The sequence below is a fragment of the Staurois parvus genome, unplaced genomic scaffold, assembly GCF_062004578.1.
Source record: "Staurois parvus isolate SC_StPar_1 unplaced genomic scaffold, SC_StPar_1.0 ptg000664l, whole genome shotgun sequence".
Lineage (NCBI taxonomy): Eukaryota > Metazoa > Chordata > Amphibia > Anura > Ranidae > Staurois > Staurois parvus.
In genome coordinates, this window is record NW_028318460.1 from 130,011 (window position 1) to 136,360 (window position 6,350).

At 43.7% G+C, this 6,350-nt stretch overlaps 1 long non-coding RNA gene across 1 annotated transcript in view; it reads left to right on the top strand.

Annotated features, from left to right (window-relative positions):
* The window catches only part of LOC149447920 (uncharacterized), a 126,715-nt gene extending 120,591 nt beyond the window's left edge, over window positions 1-6,124 (top strand). The window contains exon 3 of the long non-coding RNA XR_016305809.1: window positions 6,044-6,124. This is a non-coding gene — a long non-coding RNA (uncharacterized LOC149447920). The remainder of the gene's footprint in view (window positions 1-6,043) is intronic.
* The last annotated feature ends 226 nt before the right edge of the window (window positions 6,125-6,350 follow it).

Below are 6,350 nucleotides of genomic sequence, written 5' to 3' on the forward strand. Positions count from 1 at the left end.
CAGTCCACTCCTTGTGAAAGTCCCCAACACTTTTGAATGGCCTTTTCCTGACAATCCTCTCCAGGCTGCAGTCATCCCTGCTGCTTGTGCACCTTTTTCTACCACACTTTTCCCTTCCACACAACTTTCTATTAATGTGCTTTGATACAGCACTTTGGGAACATCCAACTTCTTTTGCAATTACCTTTTGAGGCTTTCCCTCCTTATGGAGGGTGTCAATGATGGTTTTCTGCACAACTGTCAGGTCAGCAGTCTTTCCCATGATTGTGATTCCTACTGAACCAGACTGAGAGACCATTTAAAGGCTCAGGAACCCTTTGCAGGTGTTATGGCTTAATTATCTGATTAGAGTGGGACACTTTGAGCCAAGAATATTGCACCTTTTCACAATATTCTAATTTTCTGAGATTGTGGATTTGGGGTTTTCATGAGCTGTAAGCCATAATCATCACAATTATGACAAATCACGGCTTGAACTATCTTGCTTTGCATGTAATGAGTCTATCTCATATATTAGTTTCACCTTTTAAATTGCATTACTGAAATAAATGAACTTTTGCACGATATTCTAATTTTTCGAGTTTCACCTGTATGTTTAAAAGTGTCAAGCCCAAAAAAAAGGACATTGTAAATAATACAGATTAAAGTCCAACTCTGAGCTCAGAACTGCAGTATCCTGCGTTCCTCCCTTCCTCCTCCTTGGAAACACTGCTGTATTTTTACTGTGTTTTATACGTACTGTTTTTTCCAAAGTCTTCAGACCAGTCACGTGGCAGGTAGGGTCATCTTCAGATCTTTTCCTGGTGGTGAGTGGTCCTCAGTGATGCAGAAAGTGGTGATGGCGTTATTGTCACGTTCTGCTTCATTATGAGTGCAGGGTGCTGTGGTAATTATCCCAAGAGGATAGGTCCATGAAATCCTTCACTTACAGTATGTCCTCAGTCTTCTCATTTGAATGGCACTGGATGTCATCCAGTGATGGAGAAGGAAGTACTTCAGGGGACAGCTCTAGAAAGGAAATGAATATTGCATCTGGAGCTGCTTTTTTTTTTTTTTTATTATTTTAACCACTGGCTGGAGCTCCTATTAATGTTTTTTTTCCTGTAGCCACGGATTGAGAAATGAGGAAAAGTAAGAAAATTGGTTGATTTCCCTTGACTCCCTCCCATGGAGCTGTTGAGTTCTTCCGGCGGGGGGAGCCACCTGATAGGAGAACACGGCGATTATTGCTAGCAGCTATGGTCACTCTCAATAATCTCATTAAAAATCTGACCGGCTGGTTGTACCCAAGTCGAACAACAATCGAATTAGGTACAACCAGCATGCCCATAGAGGCTTCGAATCTTGGCTGGTCCCTTCCTAACCAGCCTAGATTTGAACCATCTGTGGCGAGCCTAAAAGGTGATAAATGTAGACGAGGAACAGCTGGGAGCTTGTTATAGCAGTAACATACTTAGCAGGACCTTACAGACTGCATACAGCCACCAACATTAGTGCATTCCCCTTCCTCTAATGTCTGTACAGCAGTCAGGGGGCCAGTAGAAGTCAACTATCTACCAGTGGAGTTTCAGATTGTAGGAGGAGATTCTTGTGAACACAAGGAGAGCAAACAAACTCAATGCAGTCTATGTGCTTGGTAGGAAATTCAACTCAGTCCCTAGTGCTGCAAGGTGCTAATATAGGCAAATGCAAACTGAGCCATAATTATGTAAAGTGAATGACTACAGTATTGACTCGCTTACCTGCTTCATGTTTTCTTTTGTTCATTGTGGGGAGAATAAGTTCCGTGAAATTTTCCTTAGTTATGTAGGCAGAAAACAAGATACATAGAGGTCTACATTAAGCCATTTGTCTGGTTTCATTATACAGTAAGTAGTATGTATGTATGTATTGATCCATCCAGTCATATCACACTCTTGGTGATTCTGAGGACCAGCTCTCTGGACACCATGTCTGATATGCTTATAAACCTTTCTCCATGGAAGTTTCTTGGCATATTTTTTCGGTTGGTCACATTACACTATAATGTAAAGCGCTGAGTAAACCGTTGGCGCTATATAAATCCTGTATAATAATAATAATCATTTCCCAACCCTTCCCAATTGCTCAGCTTGGGGCAGGCATGCAGATTGTGAGAACACGTGCATAGCTAAGTTGTACGCACATATACTAAAGCCAGTTTAGATAGGAGCCAATTAACCTACCAGAATGTGTTTGGAGTGTTGGAGGAAACCCATGCAAATACAGGGGGAACATGCAAACTCCATGCAGGTAGTGTCTTGGCTGAGATTCCAACCAAATCCTCCAATGCTACAAGATATGAGTGCCAACGCACAAGCCATTGTGCTGCCCAAACATTGAAAATTCTTGTTTGAGACACTAACTTGCTTCTTTCAGTTCTGGATAATATGCATTCATTATATTAGGTGCCAAACAGGCCACCACCTACTTTTGTCTTGAATTAACCTTGAATGCAACAGTAATGTTGTTAACCCACACCAAATGTACATAATCTGATACTTTGTTATGCAGAGCTCCCCTTTACTGTGCGTTTAGCATGACATCCTACTCTGCAAATGAAGCTCTCGGAGCAATATCATAATGTATCCATTGTAACCTCTACAAGAAGTCTGCTATTGCAGTGCTGCGCAACAGAAGAATGAATGGCGTCATGCTGCTGTTTGTTTATCCAGGAGAAGCTCTGAGCCAATCAATGGTTTGTAAGCCGGACTTGTGCATGTGGAGCTGTGCGGGTGAAATAAGATGCCACTTGAGGACTTGGCAGAGCCCCTGATCACAGCACTTGCTGCAAGCTCTGCATTGTGAGGCTGATGTGGTGAACAGTGCTGGCTTGTTTATGCTTCAGCATGTGCCTTCATCTACACGGCCAGACACACTTCTGGAAACAAAGCTTGATGAGTTTGGTAATCTCGCTGCTCAACGCCGTTGCATCCAATCTCATCGTTATTAAGTAAGCTGCAACCACCAACCTTTTGATTTTCATTGTCCAAACAAATCAAATGATTTTAAGGAGCTTCACTAAGCAATGCTTGTATCTAGAAAAACTATGCAACATCAGCCTTTTATAATTTCAGAAAAATCTTATAATAATCCTTCCTGGTAATAAACCCGTTTCATATTCCTGATATGTCCCTGCTGTACCATGTACTTTTATGAAAAAGTATCCTGTTCTCTCCGTATTGCTTCTTTTGTGCAAAATCTGTGGTGTTCCTGCCAGTCCCTCTGTTTTCCTATTAAAAACTGACCACATCAGGCATGAGAGTACAGTATGGTCAGCTCTCTAGCTATGCTGAGAAGTCTGTGTGTTCTCCAATGATCAGACTTGTCATGACACGCGCCCCTGCACAGCCATACACCGGGGAGGCCAGTGTACTACTGTTGCTTCTCCCCCAGCTCTCTATGCGGTTGAGAACAGAGGGTATGTGATCACTTATAAATTGGGGAAAAAAGGTGTATCTAGTAATTTTTTTTTCTTATTTTTATGCACAAATGTTTTGCCTTTCATTTCTGTTTTAAACTGAATGGGGTAAGGGTTTACATATATTTATGTTTTTCTCTTGCTATCCAAAATAAAAAAAAATAGTTTGGCTAACTTTGTTACTGTCAGGTACTGGACTGAAAATAAGTTGTACTTCCACCTCTGAAAGTGGATGAATTGTGCTCCCAAAACAGTATCTGCCTTTTTAACTATTCCTTCCTTTATTAATTTAATGCATGCAGCTGTACAGGAGCCGAACAATGTGCAGAGTCTGCATAAAGACATTTCTGCTGCCACATACAGTCGTTCATGGAGTTGCATTTGAAGAGTCTGCTGTACATAGTTGTGCGTTGGGATTTATGTACAGTATCCACATACACAATGTCTGCTCTGAACACACACTGTTTGTGTTTGGAGCATATGTTGGTGTATATGCTTGTGCATCTCAATGGGTGACTGTGGATCCCAGGAACCTCCAGGGAAGGATCTACGGGCTGTACGATCATGTGCAGGAAGTCATATGCGAAATGTGCAACAGTTGTGTTAGGTCTCTTTCACTCTGATGGTCCGATCGGGCCGCCTGTCAGTTTTTCAGGTGGACCTGATTGGACCATCCATAGCTCTCTACAAAGCGGCGGGTGCCAGCGGACATATGTCTGCTGACACCTGCCATCATCCAATCCAGTCCTGTACACTAAAGCAGACGGATGGGGGTCCATTCCCCATCCATCTGGTGGATCGGATAACAGTCAAATGCAAATGGACAGGTGGTCTGTTTCCATCTGACCGCCCCATAGAAAACAGCAGGCTGTGTGTGTGTGTCCATTCAGCATCAGCAGAGTGGACACAGACCTGTCATCCGCTTGCTCAGCGAGGATCAGCAGAGAGATCCCCCACTGAACAAGCGGATCCGCTGGCAGGTCCGCTCCACCTGAAAGGGGCCATATACACTATATTGCCAAAAGTATTGGGACACCCCTCCAAATAATTGGATTCCAATCGCCTCCTTGGTCCAATCGCCTCCATGGCCACAGGTGTATAAAATCAAGCACCCAGGCATGCAGACTGCTTCTACAAAGAATGGGTCACTCTCGGGAGCTCAGTGAATTCAAGGGTGGAACGGTGCTAGGTTGCCACTTGTGCAATAAATCCATCCGTGAAATTTCCTTGCTACTAAATATTCTACGGTCAACTGTTGGTGGTATTATAACAAAGTGGAATAAACTGGGAACAACAGCAACTCAGCCACCAAGTGGTAGTCCACGTTAACCCCTTCTTGTGCAGCACATTACGCAGAACTTGCCAACTGTCTGCAGAGTCAGTAGCTAAACACCTCTAAACTTCGTGTGGCCTTCAGATTAGCACAACAACAGTGCATAGAGAGCTTCATGGAATGGGTTTCCATGGCCGAGCAGCTGCATCCAATCCTTACATCACAAAGTGCAATGCAAAGCGTCGGAAGCAGTGGTGTAAAGTATGCCACCACTGAACTCTAGCACAGTGGAGACGTGTTCTCTGGAGTAACCAATCATGCTTTTCTGTCTGGCTATCCGATGGATGTGTCTGGGTTTTGCTGTTGCCAGGAGAACGGTACTTGCCTGACTGCATTGTGCCAAGTGTAAAGTTCGGTGGAGGGGGGATTATGGTATGGGGTTGCTTTCAGGGGTTGGGATTGGCCCCTTCGTTCCAGTGAAGGGAACTATTAAGGCGTCAGCATACCAAGATATTTTGGACAATTTCATGCTCCCAACTTTGTGGTAACAGTTTTTGGATGGCCCCTTTCTGTTCCAACATGACCGCACACCAGTGGATAAAGCAAGGTCCATAAAGACATGGATGAGTGAGTTTGGGGTGGAGGAACTTGACTGGCCTGCACAGAGTCCTGACCTCAACCCGATAGAACACCTTTGGGATGAATTAGAGCGGAGACTGCGAGCCAGGCCTTCTCGTCCGACATCAGTGCCTGACCTCACAAATGCGCTTCTGGAAGAATGGTCAAACATTCCCATAGACACACTCCTAAACCTTGTGGACGGCCTTCCCAGAAGAGTTGAAGCTGTTATAGCTGCAAAGGGTGGGCCAACGTAATATTGGACCCTACGGACTAAGACTGGGATGCCATTAAAGTTCATAGTAATATTGCTAACTGTAACCAAAGTCCCTCAAACAAAAATCACCCAGAGGTAGAGAAGTAGGTACAAGAATAGATATGGAAAGTTTCTTGGCAAATTAAACTATCCTCCCACTCTTGGTGATTTTTTGCTTTTTGTGTACATGGCATGGCACATGCGTAATGCAATGTACATCCTGGCTGAAAACTGAGCCAAGTGTTGGGAAAATGTAACTCATGTGCAACACCATGGGAACCGGCGGAGACGGCTGCATGGGATGCAGCAGTAACAGGATCCTGGACCTATCATCGCTGGAGCACAGCACAGTAGGTGGGTAGGTGTGTGCCTCACATTTGAGTTTTGTTAAAGTTTACATTGAGTACAGAAGTCAGAGGAACTTTTTAATGAGATTTTTTCTTGTTTTCTATTTTAGGTGATGAAATAATGTCTGAATATCACGTGTTCTGTGACATTATCAGGACATTTCAAGGGGTAATTCAAGTCTAAGGGAAAAGTAAGTTTATTACATTTTACGTTTTCTTATGAATTTTTCTTTTAGCCTTGCTGTGTTGTCACTTGATTTGCACAGTTGTATGCTGCAAGAGTACAGGCTGCTCCCAAAAAGAGCCTCTCAATACTTTTGCTCTGCCTAAGGGTTCGTTCATGCCACTTCTGCTGAGCCGCGTTAATCAATATGGATGCAATGACAGGGCACAATTGTTTTCTATGCGTCCTGTTCA